This window comes from Lepeophtheirus salmonis, chromosome 10 (genome assembly GCF_016086655.4).
Source record: "Lepeophtheirus salmonis chromosome 10, UVic_Lsal_1.4, whole genome shotgun sequence".
NCBI lineage: Eukaryota > Metazoa > Arthropoda > Copepoda > Siphonostomatoida > Caligidae > Lepeophtheirus > Lepeophtheirus salmonis.
In genome coordinates this window covers 11,493,803-11,510,839 of record NC_052140.2, presented here as the reverse complement: position 1 = coordinate 11,510,839, position 17,037 = coordinate 11,493,803, and the positions used below count along the sequence as shown (strand labels likewise).

At 33.0% G+C, this 17,037-nt stretch overlaps 1 protein-coding gene across 1 annotated transcript in view; it reads right to left on the bottom strand.

Moving 5' to 3' along the window:
- The window catches only part of LOC139906493 (uncharacterized), a 258,054-nt gene that overhangs the window by 63,440 nt on the left and 177,577 nt on the right, over window positions 1–17,037 (bottom strand). The gene's annotated exons all lie outside the window — the stretch shown is intronic.

Genomic DNA, 17,037 nt, shown 5'->3' with positions numbered 1-17,037 from the left:
AATTTTTTTCCCAATAAACGTAATATTTTTCGAAATATTTAATTTTTTGTGAACAGCTTTTGATTTTGAGAATTTTTTTCACAAAAAATTTAATAGTTGAATTTTTTTTAAATAAATTTCCCCCCCTCTTCCCCTCCCTAAATATAATTTTGCTGACGCTCCTGCGTTCATAATGGTCATTCTGAAAGAAAGATTTTTGGATACGGAATAAGCCCCCTTTATATGACCCCCCACAAAAAAAAAAATTGCCAACCATACACGCACAGACATAAACTCTATTTTACGTATATACAGATCATCCTTATAAATAGTTCCCATACCTACCTAAGTAATTACCTATGTATTTGAATAATTATACAACTATATCTGGGAACCTTGCAGGTTATTTGAACTAGAAGAGAAATAAGGACCCTGATAGGAGTTGAGCTCTGTTTTTAAAAGAGAACCCTTGTGGAGGATTTATTCAATAACTTGTTAATTATTTGATTAATGGCGAGTAATGTTGAATTGTAAATATCTTTTAGCATCTAATTATTTTGAAATATATTCGTTTTTCTAGAGGATTTTTATTCACTTTTGATATGACATTAATTTGAGATGAATCCAAATGTATTTTGAGAATCAATTCAAGAGTTGAAGCTTCATTTTTAAGTGCTAAATCATTGCATTTTTAAATCGTATTGTTTTTAGTTATTTTTGAAATATAGTTTATATTACATTTAATCAGTTATCAATATAATACTATATAAGTTAGCAATATCTCAGTTTCATATTTCTCAGAGAATGTAATCATGAAACAAAATCTGTGTAGATACATTTATTTAAATATAACGCCAAATTGAACGGCGTTCCATGGGACGTACGTTCAATGAACGAAACGGTTTTTTAACGCTGAACGCTAAACAGGAAATTTTAGCGTTCCAATATTACTTACGAAAAATTAAAATTTTATATATTTTTTTACTTTTTTTAAGTATGATTTAAAGGGCTGATAAGGCAAAGGCCGAGGGGGTACTTTTTGAAGGCTATCATCGAAGATGAAAGTTTCTAGTTCTATACCTTAACTCGAACATATGAACTTGCCCAGTTCAATAATTCTGAATCATGGGGCCAAGGCTCATCCTTTGGCCGTCAATATAAGAAATAGGCCACTGTAAATAATACATTCTGCTCTCATGTATTTCAAGGATCGAATTTAGTTTTACACTAATTAGTGTCTATAAAAGCAATGCCGGTGGAAGTTATTTACATTAAAGAGTGCTGAATAGACGTAGTAATTTAAAAAAAAAAGGGTTTTTCTGTCCTATGAAAGAGATTTTTGGCTCTTTCGAGGTTCGAGGCCCCTTCACTTCTTGTTCTTTTATGAGCAGGGTTGTACCTATAGCGGTCTTAGCGAGTCCAATTCTTAAACCGTTAAAATCGGATCCGATGTACCAATTATTGACCGCTTAAATTTTTTGTCAGTCTAGATTCTCAATCCCCCATTCTCTAATTTAAAATATGAATAAGGTGTAAATATACATGTTTTATCAGTCACATGGGAAAAATAGTTTATTTCATTCTCACAGACAATAGTTAAGAGGATTTCTGTAGGGCGAGAATCGTGTTTCCAGTGATCGAAAAAATTCTCGTCGAGTCATTGCTGCGTTGTTCTGGCTTTGTGCTCCTTGTGAATTCCTGCTGGAATACATAGTTTCCTTCTAGGTAGTTGGACTTCACCCAGGACAAGACCACCTACTTGACGACGTCTTGGTACTTCTTGACCCCAATTTTCAGGCCTTTCAGTATTAATTATTATTTTTAATATCCGGGCAACGCCGGGAAAAACTACTAAAGCGTAATATACTAATTGGTCTTTTATTTGGAAAAGTGTTTTGATCTTAGTAGCTTTATTTTAGCAGCAATATTAAAAAAACACATGTTTATAATAAAAATATAAATTCTTGCAGTTAATAAGTCTATTTTTATGCAGATTAGTGTATTATTTTCCTTACTCGAAAATGGACTCAAGTCTATATAAAGAGTAAAATACTCTACAAATTCTATTTGAAGTTTCTTAAAACCCAAATTTTATAAGGAAAAAATTAATTACAAATTCGTAATCCATGCACAGACACTTTGCTGAAAACGTTATTGCCGAACCCCAATTTCCCAAATGCCATTTTGCCGAACGGAAAATTTGCCGAAAAAATAGTAGACATGAATCGAGCGTGCGATTCATATTAAAAGAGGAAATAAATGTATACACCGAGGAGTTTTGAAATGGCTTACAATTAAAACTCTGCAACCAAACATTAAGGTAACTCATCGTCTTTTATGAGCACACAAGAATGTTCAATGAGGTTTTGAATACATCAATGATAGCTTGACTGTAGTAGAAAAGGAAGTTCCATTATCAGAAATTAATTAATAACACCTTAGGAAAAGAAAAACCTATCTTCATTATGCCAACTCAAAAGAAAAACAAACAATAGGAGAGCAAACAGGATTATATTTTAATGGAGGACCTTGGTTTTTAGATTTTTTCTACAAAAAAATTAATTTTTTTCCAAAAAAATTTCAAATTTTTTATTTCAAATATTAAATTTTGTGGAAACAAATTTCAAAAATCCATAACCATTCACAGAAAATACATTTTTTGAAAAAAAATTTGAAAAATTTATTTTTTTGAAAATAATTTCAAAAATCTACAGCTATTCCAAGTAATAATATTTTATATTTGAAACAATATTCAAATATTAAATTTCTAGGAAAAAGAATTCAAAAATCTATAGCTATTAACAAAAAATTACATTTTAGGTAATAAATTTGAAAAATTTAATTTTTTCGAAAATAACTTCAAAAATTCAGAGCTATTCCAATAAATTATATTCTTTTTTGAGAAAAATTTCAAATATTAAATTTTTTCGAGTGTTAAAGCTATTCAAACAATAGAATTTAAAATGTTAATAAAAAAAAAAAAGAATAATTTTTTTATAAAAATTTCAAAAATCCACAGCTATTCACAAAAAATTTCAATCATTCAATTTTCTGGAAATTTTTTCCTAAAATCGACAGCTGTTCACAAAAAATTAGGTTTTTTTGAAAAAAAGGGGGGGGGGCTACAGACCTACTTGTTTTGGACGCTCCTGGCTAAAAAATACATATGATATGTTATCATTATTTATGTGGAAGGTGCGTGTGTGTGTGTAAATAAATAAAAGTGTTCCAGATGACAACAAACATGGGGAAAGGAGTGGTCAAAAAATGTCAAAAACGTGCGTTCATATTTGATACATGGCCCTATACGACATTTGTTAAACATATTTTGTGTGGAAAAAGTACTTATATCAGTACGAAAATATTGGTATCGTTAACACTCTATATATAATTAAAAATATGTTTGTTTTTTGTTAACTTGTGATATTTATAATCCTATAAAATAAGACATGAATATGTTTTTGATAAATTAATTATTATCATAATTTATTAGCAATTCCTAATTATAAAGTGACGATTCATCATATTTAAAAAGCCATTTTTCATTAATCTATATATTTGCAGATTAATGTATTCAAATATGCGTATATACTTTGAATTTAACACTTCTTTGGCAATTTGTACAATGTTTCAAAAAGAATTAAACGTATATATGTACAGAGCGGGTTGTTCCTACCGTAAAAGGAATAATCATAAAGAACGTTATATTTTTCTAATTAGAAACCTAAGACTTTGCGTGAATATTACTGAACATCATACAAAAACTATTCAAAATGGTCGCTTTTTGGAGAAATTACAACCTTGAGTATATGAGCCCCTCCCCCCTAACCATATATAATCCTGTGGACGCCCCTGTCCTTCCCTAGTTAGGGAGGCTATTTGTGTATCCGATTGAGGTCCGGGGCCTCATGCAAAGAATAGGGCCTGCATTGCAGACCCTATTCTCTGAAATACATCAGATTCAAATCCGAATGGGAAACAAAAGGGTTTTATTTCAATAGGTAAATTATCTTCAGACCACTTTTGTACAGTTTTGGATTTGTGAGAGGTAGCACCATCTTGTTTAAAGGTCCCAGTCTCTTCTCTGAAGTGGGAATTGACCAATAGCTGGGGACATTTTTCCAGGATGATGTTCTTAGATACTATAAAAATGTTGTTTATTATGACCCGGGATGTACAAAGATCAGGAGTGCCTTATCAGGTCGACTTATGGGAACCTGCAACATCGCAAGGGAACTCCCTATTTTTAGCATGCTAAGGTATCAGCAAGTAAGGAGTATTATAGTTTATAGTCATGGACAACCCATGAAAATTCTGTGTATAATGGGTATGTTAAAAAAAAAGAAACCGAAAATTAACATGGCCACCATGATAATGAGGAATGTTTCGGAGGAGATCAGCTACCATCTGCTATGACAAAAGAGGATGGGAGAAGGAAATAAAAAAGAATTACTCCAATATCCATCCCCAATTCTACAGGGACTTACAGCCATAACTCTGCGTTCAAAGTTATAAGTTTAGATCTTTGTTGAACTCGGAGTGGAATTGAAAATCAATTCCAGCCTTTATCATTGCTATATACGGAGTAGGATTTTTCTTAAGGTCCTTTCTCTCACATCTGCTTCTAGCTGATATAACAAGGCATTATGACAGTCAAGCTAATCTCCTTCCAAACATTTTTCAAATTGTCTGGGTGTACACGTTAATTTTCTGTTTCTTTCATTTTTGAATTCCATGTAGAATTGGAGTAATTCTTGCTCATGTCCTCATGTTTATTTCTTTCTTATCCTTGTTCCTTTGTCACAGCTGATTGTAGCAGATATAATGGAACGTCATGATGTGTACAAATATATCCTAAAAAGCGGGAGCGGCTTTTTTGTGTTGGCAATTATAATAGGCTTTTTTATTTCCAAACGTACTAACGTTATTATTTAATTCTTGCAGACAGAACATCTAATTATAAAATTATCACTAGTTCGTGTACTCATTAAAGGCAGAGAGTAACCCTGAGGATTTGTTGCGGTGTTATAATTGTAAAATGTAAGTTCTTGTTGAACTTAGGGTAGAATTGAAGATCGACATGGGACTAATCCCCCCTCCATCACCCCCCAAATGGTCTTGCTATCTTCGAAATTGGATTTTTGTTTATTTCCTTCTCTCACGACTGATTGCAGCTGGGATCTAATATAATGTCATGACAGCAAAGCCGCTCTCCTAAATATTTTTCAAATTGTCAGGATTATGACGTTCATTTTCGGTTCCTTTTATTACATACCGACAGGATATATTATTTAGTTATCTCCATAGATGAAAAAATATGAGCTTACTATATGAAAATTTTGTATTTTATTTTCCAAAAGTGTAATCATTATTCTTTAATTCTTGACTAATTAAAGGAACATTAAAAAAAATATATATTGCATCACAAAAATATGTTACATGCTGTTTTTGTTACAATGGTTTCTTCTAACCTCTATGAGTTGTATAAGTTGAATTATTCACTGTATTAAGATTCAATACGGCGTAACCTTGTAGTTTCTTATGAAAATTACTATCATTAAATAATAAGCATTCTATGATTTCTATGTCTTCTGGCACTCTTTGAGTGTCAATCAAAAAAATTATATTAAAGAAATACTTAATTTCTTTGATTTATACCTCACACTTTTAATGTCTTCTTTTGTTTTCAAAAAAGGTCAACAATTTAAGGTTGTTAAGACCGATTTTTCGGTCCATTTTTAGGAGATATTTAAGCATTAAAAGTGCCTTGTTGGTAAAAGAAAAATAATTCTTATAGGATTCTAGATATCTAAAGTATTCATGTGACTTTTCTTTAAAGAATTCATGTGACTTTTCTTTAAAGAATTCATGTGAGTATTTTAATGAGTACAAGGTATTTAGGTGAGTAAAATATTTCATGGAAAGCCAGAGCAGTTTTTTTTAAAATTGGTAATCTGAACAGAATTTATCATTTCTTAAACTATTATCACTACTATTTATAGCTTGAAGACAGAACATCTAAGCATAATGTAATAACTAGTGCACGTGCTCCAACAAGGACTTTTACTTATAGCTAGTGATGTAAATTGTGCGTATTTTTTAGCTGGCCCATTTTTATTTAGAAGTATTAATCTGAAGAATGCATTTTCTTTTCTTTAGGGGTTGTCATTATTATTTTATTCCTGAGTAGTGAACCCCTTTTCCTACTTTATTCAATTATATTTAAAGCCTCATTTGGCATTCGTGTGCGCTCATAAAAGACGGAGAGTAACACTGAAACTGAGAATTTGTTGTGGAGTTATTATTGTATGTACTTGTTGGACTCGGAGTAGAATTGGGGATCCACATCGGAGTAATTCTTCTTTGTTTATTTCCTTCTCTCCCTTCTGCCCCTCATCACAGCTGATTGTAGCTGCTCTGATGAAACGTCATGACAACTAAGCTGCTCTCCTCCGGAATATTCCTCAAATTGTCTGGGTTACCCTGTTTATTTTTTTCATAAGGGTTGGACATATTTTATGTATGACATACAATGGGCGTTTGGTAAAATGATTGTTGTAAAAAGGCTGTGGGCAAAAATCGTTTGGTGTAATATTGTTGGCTGGTAAAATCTTACATTATGATTGTGTGACAAAATTATTGTGGGATATATCATCGTGAAGCAATATAATTGTGAATAATTGAGTCTTGTGCAATTTCATTGCAATTATATTATATTTGAGGAATCAAACTATTGAATAGTAATAAAAAAAAAAAAACGCAGACACTTCTCTGAGTATCATTGACCCCTTTTAATATCCAAAAATACACCATGGCCCTCAGGTTGTGCAGGTAAAACTCTAGGCCCAAGGCAGTGTAAACTCCAATCGAGTTTCTAAGCATCTAAGACCCCTTCTAATGTACAAAATCTTTCCAGGGGTAATGGAGCGGACTTAAATTCCTGTTTTAGCTTTGTCCCCAATTTTTTTCATTCCATCCCTAAGCTACGTACCTGAGGCTTTGAAACGGATGGACTATATCATATTTTTCAGCTAAAAAGTATTTTTTTTAAACGTTTTTGATAAATACTAGCTGTGAACAATGGATTTATTACAAATATAAAAAATAGTAATAGATTCATTTTAAATTTGATCTGTATGTAGAATTATTTATTGTAAAATCTCGGATTAAAATATTTTATTGTACACATTTTCCATTTGAATAACAATGACGCATGACTGACAGGGTCAACGGAACCCATTTGAATGTGACGTTTTTTTTTGTTTTTTTTAAAGACGTCATATACGATCACGACACTTTTTATGTATATTGTCATTCAAAAGTAAGCAAGGTGTGTTACCTTCCTAACACAAAAACGTACACTCAATTTACCGGGTGGTCCATTTAAATCAATAAATTGAATCAATAATTAATGCACGTTTAGTAATTAAAATTAATTCGATATTTTAAAGCATAAGCAATTAATTACAAAATAAAACAAACCTGATCTCTTTAGCTTACGTACTAATTTCAAGAAAAGTACACTTAAATGTGATCGACGAATTTCCATTTGCGCACTCGAAGTAGTTGGGGGTGTCTAAGGCCACCATCTACGCCGTCAGCAAGTCTAAAATATTGGGCAAGAAGAAGGGCTCTGTCTAAAAAGGCCAAACTGGAGCCGGAGGAGTTGAAGAAAACAGCGCAGGCAAATCCTCTCAAGTCTACGAGGACCTTCGCAAGAGATATAGATAGGGATTTCCCACCAGACTGCCCAGAGAGCTATAAAAAAGGGGATGGAAAGAGCCATGTGAGATTGGGGTGGCCACTTTTGACCCCAGTAACGAAAGAAACCCATCTCCTTCGTTGTAAGACTCTTTTGAATGAGTCTTTCGAACTCTTTTTGATACTTGGGGCCCTCCCTGATGCTAACCCCTTTGACTACACCTTTTTGGTGTATGTCAAGGGGAAGGCCTCCTGCAGTGTTAGCTATCCAAGCACCTAGGCCCTCAAAGCCACTGTCAGTTGGGACGGTATTTGTGAGATGTTGATCTTTCTGTTTCTTTTATCCTATTATGAACATTGATTGATTGGATTCAAATTAATTCCTGTTAAACTGTGAATAATTACCAACAACTCTTAATTTATAATACCATAGTTGACAATGTTTTGGGGTTTTTTTAGTTTATTTTCGGAGGGGAAATTACAGTAAAGGTAACGACATAAAGGAAATGAAATATTTTTCTAAATGAGATTTTTAAAGCAGGGCTAAAGATTGGTACTTTTCACTAGGCTAATACAATTTTACAACCTCTTCCCGATGGATACTTATTAATCGTGTCCCCTCATTTGAACGAGATTAGCTTCAGTGAATGCCATCTTAGCAACATCAGGGGCGTCTGAAGGATTATATATATATTTTGGTTATTTATTTTTCTGAAAAAAAAAAAATCCAAAAATTTCAGCTTTTGAAAAAAAATTCAAAAATTATTATTTTGTTTAAAAATTTTTATAAAATAAATTTCAAAAATGTATAGTTATTCACACAAAATTAAACTTTTGAGCAAAAAAATAGAAAAATTAATTCTTTTGGAAAAAAAAAAGAAATTCAAATATTAAATTTTTCCAATAAACATTTCAAAAATCCACAGCTGTTCACAAAAAAATAAATTTCAATTATTAATTTGCCCGAATTATCTTTTTTTAGGAAAATAAATCTTGCAAAAAAAAAAAAATTCTCTATTTTTGCATTATATTTTTTATTCTGACTAAAAAAATTATAGTAAAAAGTAAAAATTCCTTCATTTGGGGGTAGGGGACCACAGGCCCTCCAGCCCACCCCTTGGAGACGCCCCTGAACATTCATTTGAGTGAGGTTTTTGTGGCGGGGATCTTTTGAGCGGCATTTTCATATAATAAGCATTACAAGATGAACGACGTCATTACTCATTAAAGTGTTGTTTAAAATCAAATGGGATATGTCATGCAGGATCAGCTTTTGTCCATAATCCATAAGTTTTTGTGAAGAGTAAAATTTAATAAATCATTGAATATGATGGCGTTTTGCGTTTTGATCCATGGGTCTTCGTGGAGTAGTATCTTGGAATAGAATACATCTTCTTTGATCATTCTCGTTGTCAATGTTAAGAACTTAAACCTTTGATCTATGGCCATTTTTTTGTATAATAATGACAGCTAGATTGTAATGGTTATTATATGAAAATATCACTGAAATGAAGCCTGGCTAAATTGATCCTTGCTCAAATGCTAAGATGACACTTGGTGAAAATATATTATTTCAAATGAATGCACGCCCTTAAAAATATACCAGACCATTTGTGCAAGAGAATTTTCTTGCATGAACCGTTTGAAAATACTATACGTCACAAGTCTCCCTGAAAAACCTTATGCACATCTCCATAAATGTAGAATCTGTGGAATTTTTTGTCCTGGAGTTAAGTTGCTAATCTGAGCATGTTTTTTTAAATTTTTAAAAGCTGTTATCATCATTCTTTAATAGCGAACAATGATTATAAAGTAATAGCTTTTGCGAAAAAACAAAGATTAACTCTGAGGAATTGTCATGGAGTTTTAAGTGGACTCAGAGTGGAATTGGGGATCAACATTGCTGTTATTCCTAGCTAAGGATTGTGTAATTTCCTTCATCTCATAGCTACTTGCAGCTAATTTAATGAAACATCATGAGAGTTAAGCTAATCTCCTCTGAAACATTTTTTAAATTGTCAAGGTGACCACGTTAATTTTTCGGCGTTTATATTATTTGAATTTTTGGCACAAGATATATTTTACACCAAACAGGAAAAACAATGAGTAGAAAAGAAGAAGAGATTAAGACACAAGAGGAAATGTCAGAAGAGGATTAAACTGTTTCCTCAATAACAAAAAATGGCATTTTCCAATTTGCCAGTTGAAAATCTATTTTCTTGTTCTAGATTAATAAGAGTTCCAAAAATGTTAATTATGTTAAATGTCTCATCACTTGCACTGAAACATCAAAAACAAAAAGGGGGCAGTTCATTACATATGGGGCATTTAAACCCAAAGAGTACCAGCTCAAAGGGACCCAATTATTCTTTATACCTGCTTGAAATCATCCCTATTATTCCATGATGCAGGATCAGATTCTAAAAATATATATGGGAGCTCTTATCTGTCTTATCTGTGACCAAGTCTACTAAATTTTCCTTTACATCTTTTCCAAAGAGCTCAGCATCTGCCATTTTGGATGACAAACTTACCCAACCTTACTCGAGTTTGCATGATATTGATTTGGATATTGGACTATTAATAGTTTTGGGTATTTTATTACCGACTTCATTAAATTGAGGTCTAAAGGAGTGTCTGAAGCCTTAGATGTATTGGTCCAAACTGTTTTAAATGTCCTTACTATTAAAACACACATATATCTCGACATCCTCGTTCTTCTCTTGGAGTTAATTTAAACTCAGATTTAAACATCAATATTTTAGGACAATATAAGACTTTTGATCACCATATATTATAAATTTAACTCTTTCTTTAGAAGTAGCACCAATAAATATTATGAATAGGTTTAAGAATTCCCTATTATCGTCCCTTGGCTATATATTTTTCGAGATGTTCGTAATCAAAGTCAATAGCGCCTTGTCGTATGTCTTCAACAAGTCTGGCCATCTCTTTATCTGCAATTCAGTATTCATACTTTTTTTTTATGGATCGATTGTCAATTTTCTTTGAATTTTTAAAAAAATGGAACTTTGGGAGAAGATGTGCCACTCAAACGCTCTTGGAGAACAGTCCTAATAATTAATTCCATGATATGGTTCAAGTAATTTTTCAAGCAAGACAAAAGTTCCAAAATTCCTACCAGTGTTTGAATGTGTAGCGTCAAAACACATTCCTTTTACATTGTTAATAATGCTCTATTCTTTAACTGTTTTGAAAACAGCTGTTGCTTGTTCCTCCTATATCTCTGATGGAACCTTGAAAACAAATAACAACTTTTAAATTCCTTTTCCAGTAACCAATACAGTTAACCGATCCACATTTTTCCCCAATAAGATTTGGAATCATTTTCCTCTCCCAATGAATAACGAGGGGAACCCTAGGTTGGAAAGTTGCCTTAATATCGGTTGTTTAGCTCTTGTTTTTCGAACTGTTTCTTTATATGAATAAGCTCATCTAAATTATGACCTAGAATTTTGGCTGTTTGTGATGTAATAAAACCCGAATTTCGGTCAGATACTTTCCCACAATCGAAAACATAAATATATATATAAATCTATTGGTAAACCCGTCCTTGTTCTCGACCTCAAATGCCCTTGGATGGCATTTTTTTTTTATAAATTTAGCTGGTAATAAATATTCATTGCAAATTTTTTTTATTAGAAACATTTTTTTTGATTTAGTTTTATAAAACTTGGCTTTATAGATGTTTTTCCTGAAAAAAGGTCATCAAGGATAAGTTAATCAAAATTGGCACTTTTTTTGTAGATATCTGTAGCCGATCATTGTCTGTGATACGCAGATGATCAGACAGACATGTAAAAAGACAACATTTTATCTAAATATTTTAATCACTCTTTTAGAAACAAAGAAATGATTTATCAGGAACATTTATTAAAAAAAAAAACTTTAGATAGAAGTTTAACTTGACTAAATTTGTTACTTTTAATAAGAAGTTGTAATGTGTAGTCTTTGGATGATATTAAAACAAAAAAACTTTTTTCCCCCAAAAAATGTAAAATTTCAAACCTGAGCTACCTTTAAATATTCATAAAAACTGTTCAAACTTTATGAATTGTATTTTTTCATCAAAAGGAACGCATTTAGTCATATAATTGGCACCCACTGTACAAGTTGTATCTTGCATGAACAAATTGTACAAGTTGCATTAACAATTATACGATGAATAACTTTAAATGAAGGATCTACAGTATTTGTGATTTGGATAATGCAATAATTGAGCATTATTTAGACTTTTGATATATTAATGATATAATTTTTAACTTTTATACAATAGAAAATTACTTATTTATTAGTAATATGTGATACATTAGAAAGTTCGAATGCCTACGATTATATTATTCCTATATAAATACATACTAATATATAGAATTAAGTGAACACATTGATTAACAATTGTTAATTATAAAGACTGATATTGTAACTAAATGAAGCGCAATTAGACGTTACTGTTATAACGGGCCCCATATGAATAAAACACCGTAATTACAGCATACAAAAGCCTGAAAAGAATATTGCACTAGAATGTTCTTTTTGCAATATAATTTCTTCTGTATATTAAAGTCAAAAATATGCAATTTTCAACATCTTTTGCATTCATAATTTAATATGCGTTACATGCGAGGGTGGTCTAAAAAGTTTCGTACCTCAACGTAAAATAAAAGCTAGTCACATCTATCTAGCATTGGTTGACATTTATACAACAAAGTTTCAGCTGTTTTGGACGTGCTGTTGGTATGTAACAGTCCTTTGAGTGAGTTGATTCGAATGTTTTCGTTCGTGAACCCTGACCTAATTGACCTCTCATTTAATATTTGTTTTTGAAAGTATAACCTTTAAATAGCAATCATACATAGGCTTGTTGTGTTAAAATTTGACGGGTCCAAGTCAATACAACTCGAAGTAACCGAGGCAAAAACAAAAAGTGTCTAATGAATAATTAGTTTGAATAGAAAAACGCAGTGTACTAATTGGAAGAGATACAGAGATGGGAACATTGCTGGGAAAAGTGTGTAGAGTTATTAGGAGACGATGTTGAAAAATAAATAAAAAGTGGGTCTTTTATATTTTTTTAGGTCGGACACTTTTCAGACCCCCCTCGTAAGTACCTCTATGTATTGTGTGCCACAAAGAGAAGGTTTGACCACGCTATCTCAATTGGTTCAAAAGGGATGGTCGATTATTCGTTTTTGGCCTTTTTTGTGACATTTATCTTCATTCTTGACCCCGGATTTCTTGCTAAGTGAAGCATCTCTTTCAGTATATCATAACTAACAAAGGGGTCTGTGTAAAAAAACAAACAAACTAATTTTAGAAACTAAAAAAGCAAAAAAAGGTTGATGCGTGTGCTCTTTCTTCTATTTGGTCTACTATTTAATAAGTCGGGTGTATTAACATCACCCTCCAAAACAAGAATCCTCGCCTAAGTTTGTTGTAAATTACTTCAAAAATGCATAACAAAATATATACAGGGTGTGCAAGCTATCATTGCCATATAGATGGTTTTTTTTTAAAAGCAATTTTCTCTTTCAACCAGTTATCCGTTTAAACAAAAAATTCTGTTTCTGAAAGTTTGATTAATTTTAATCAATAAAATCACCTATAGACTCCATCACCGTCTCTATAAGAGGCCAAAAGTGCAAGCAGGCTTACGCCAAATGGTATTTTTGCAAATCCTTGAATTTTTTCTTGATCCAACGGATAAGTTCGTTGTTGGTAGTTAAAGGATTTGGTTGGTGTATCATTCGATCGCACCCCACATTATAAAATCCATTTGATTAAGATCCGGTGAGGTGTGAGGCAAAAAAAACAATTTGAGACTTCTTTTTTTTTAATGCTTTTTTTTTTTTTTGAACCATCTATCCAACAACAACAACAAAATAATAATAAAAAATAAGCACCGTAAAAGTCCGCGTTGCACAAGAGAGTGCATGCCAAAGTGGCAGCAAATATATCTTGGGCACTCTGCATATATATGAATTCAAATGTAACTATCATATTCCCTGCACGAATGCTATTTTATATGTAGTAATTCATTTTCTGGGACCAAATTCATATAACAATATTAACAATGGTCTTAATTCAATAATGGCATATGTCTCGCTCCCGCCTTTTCCTCGCGCTCCTAAAAAAATCCATCTCCAAGTATAACTTATTACTTCGTTTATTTATCAATCATGGGTAATAATGAAATAGCGATGATGTATCTAGTCAGAGAAGACAATCGACAGCTGATAAGAAGGGTATTTGTGTGTTAGGGATGTAACGCCAGGACATAAATCCGTAGTTTCTGATGAAGTTTTAATGCTTTAAAAAGGTTTCACACAATTTCGAGTTATAAGGGTTAACTTGCGTGTATTAATTTCCATGAAATACCCGGTACATGAAGGTATATTAGAATTAAAAAATATAATATGATTGCGTGCTCGAAGTAAGTAATAATATCGGACTTTTTGCTTTTAGTTTTTAACGTTTAACATATAAATAAATGATATGTGGTCAGTTAAAACAAAAACAATCTTCCCTCAAATATCAAAAAGTAAAAAAAAATGTTTTCTAAATTTTTTACATTATAAGTAAATACAACCCAATATTTGATATACATATCTTGATCAATTATAGGGCAAGTATTTAAATGTCTGGCATGGTTTAAGATACCCCAGAATGTTAGCCATAGCTTATTATCTTGGTTGATTCATGAAGTTATATTAATTCCCGATATAGTCGTTCAAATAAAATCCATTCATTTCTCATTATTTTATCGTAACAATTCATTTTTGCTTCTTTACGTGTGATTTGTTGATAGAAATGAACGATGAATTGTGTAAGAATATAGTCCAGAGATAGTTTTAGGAAACATCCTTCAAACAAACAGACAGTAAATGTATAGCCTTATTTTTTAAATCTATTTTAGCCTTATCTATTGGTCACAAAATATAAAATAAAAAATCACATATCAGAGTGATTTTCCATTAAGCCCTGCCACGCTTCAGTAAGCTGAAGGCTGAGCAATAACATAAATACAAAGAGTCTTTGATTTACTCTGTACGCATGTCGATTTTAAGAAGATGAAGTAAGTCGTCAGCTTCTCTAAATTCACAATTTTTAGGATCTGCCGTCAAATGACCTATCCCCACGGGAATTTTATTTGGCAACAAGATGGAGCCCTCACTCACTCTTCCAATACCACTTAAAGATGCAAGGTTTTGTGAGAAAAATCCAGATTCCGGGATAAGGAGAAATAGCCTCCATCATCAGCAGAACGGGAGGAGGGCCTCTGCGACACGTCATTCAAATGATGAAACTATGAATGCCTCAATTTCACATGACTGGAACTTAATTGATCCGAAAGAAATAATAGATCCTTTCTATAGCTTCCAGTCTCGGTTTAATTATTTACTAGAGTAGATTTTCCCGGCGTTGTCCAGGAAATTAAGAAATTAAAATTAATTAGAAACTCTTTTGCTTATTATCAAGCAAAAAACACAAATTTTAAGAATGATAATATAGGCACTCTTTTTTCATGTGTTAAATAATTCATTGCTTTATTCTTCGTAACACGCCATACTCCCAGTCACGCAGCCGCTTCCCTGAGCATCAAGAAAACTTCATAATATCCCAAAATACACACCGGTTCTCAGGTGAAGTGATGGACCATAAATCCTTATTCAGTTTAAACTCTACCGCCACTGTGTTTCTAGGCACCAAGGTACCCTTCTAATATTCTATTGTACACCACAGTCCACACGTCCACAGTCCAAAGTGAACTACTGGTCTTAAGGCCAGTTAAATTTCTACCCCACCCCTTTCTTGAGCACCAAGGAACCTCCTGATATTCCGAAATATACCCCAGTTCTCAGGTTGTACTGGTGTAGTATTGGTCCTCAATGCAGTTTTAACTGCACCTCCCCTACATTTCTTACCACCAATAACCCCTTCAAATATGCTAAAATCCACACCCACCCACGGGATGTGTATATGAGCTGCTGGTCCCTGGTGCAGATTAAATTATTCAACTGCCACTTCCCTGAGCATCAAAGAACCCTTCTTATATTCAAAATACACCCTGACCCTGAGGTTGTACAGGTGAAGTGCTAAAAAATGCTATTCTATGGCATAAAAATTCTTACTAAAACCGTTTCTGAATCCTTAGAACCTAAATGAAAAATTTCTTGAATTTCCATTCATTGGTTTGGTCCTGATTCAAAGACAAATACACCAGTAATTCACATTAACATGGGAATGGGGGCACTAACCTGAGTCCACATGTAGTTACCCTACAGGTAATTGGTCTTCAGCCAGGGCAAGATGGCGTACCTAAGCTTCTTATAGTAGGCCTCCCTGCCAATTTTCTGTATAACCTTGCAAAGAACAGAGGCACCTTCTTTCCATCAGAGGCCACAACGCCGAGGACCATTGTTTGGACGGATATTTGGTGCGGTAAACCCTTTGGGCCTTTTCTTTTGTTTCTGTAAGACAGGGTTCGTTCCAGAAGTTGTAAAACTGGTCAACATTGAAAATCTTCTTGTCTTAGAAAATTTTCACAATGCCGTGAAAAAATCTTTACACTTCGTTTTGCTACATCTCTAACGTTGCAAGTCTCTGTTGAATTACCTCAAGAAGGCTAGGTCCAGTTAGGTTGTGATCTTCAGTGATGAGAAGACTTCGACAGTGGACCCCATGCCAAAATGACAGCTGTTTGTCCTTATCAGAAGTTGATGAGTATCTCTGGACTCTCACTACCCCCCAAGGCACCCTACATCTGTCAGGTCCCAGGGCTTTGTGTCCTCAGATAGAAAGACCATTTTGCCTCATCTAGTTCCCCATCGGGTACAGGATCACAGGGGCCGACTATGTGTAAGCCTTGGAGAAGAAGTTGTCCAGACCAACTACCCGGACATGAACGTGGTGTTCCAGGAGGATGGTGTGCTTGCACACAAAAAAGCCCAGAAGTGGTTGGAGGACTTCTGCGGCTGCTTGGAAGCCATCATTGCTGCCAAGTGCTAAATAATTTTTACTTTAATGACATACCCTATTACAACTGGTTGCTGAATTACATCTTGATAAAATTTTAGATTGAAAGTGTAAAAAAAAATTTCCCCACCCAGTATATCATTTTTTCGCCATTTTGAGTTAAGCACAAAGATGCTGGACTATGAAATTAATATGTATTCCTATATAACTGTTTATAAGTTATTATATATAAAAATACATTTTTTTTTCATTGATGAATATACATATTATGTACATGTCACAAACCGAGGGTCAACTTCTGTACCCTCTGTTGTTGTTGTTTTCCATTCTAGAATGACCTCCTCATGGATTTATTTTTGTCTC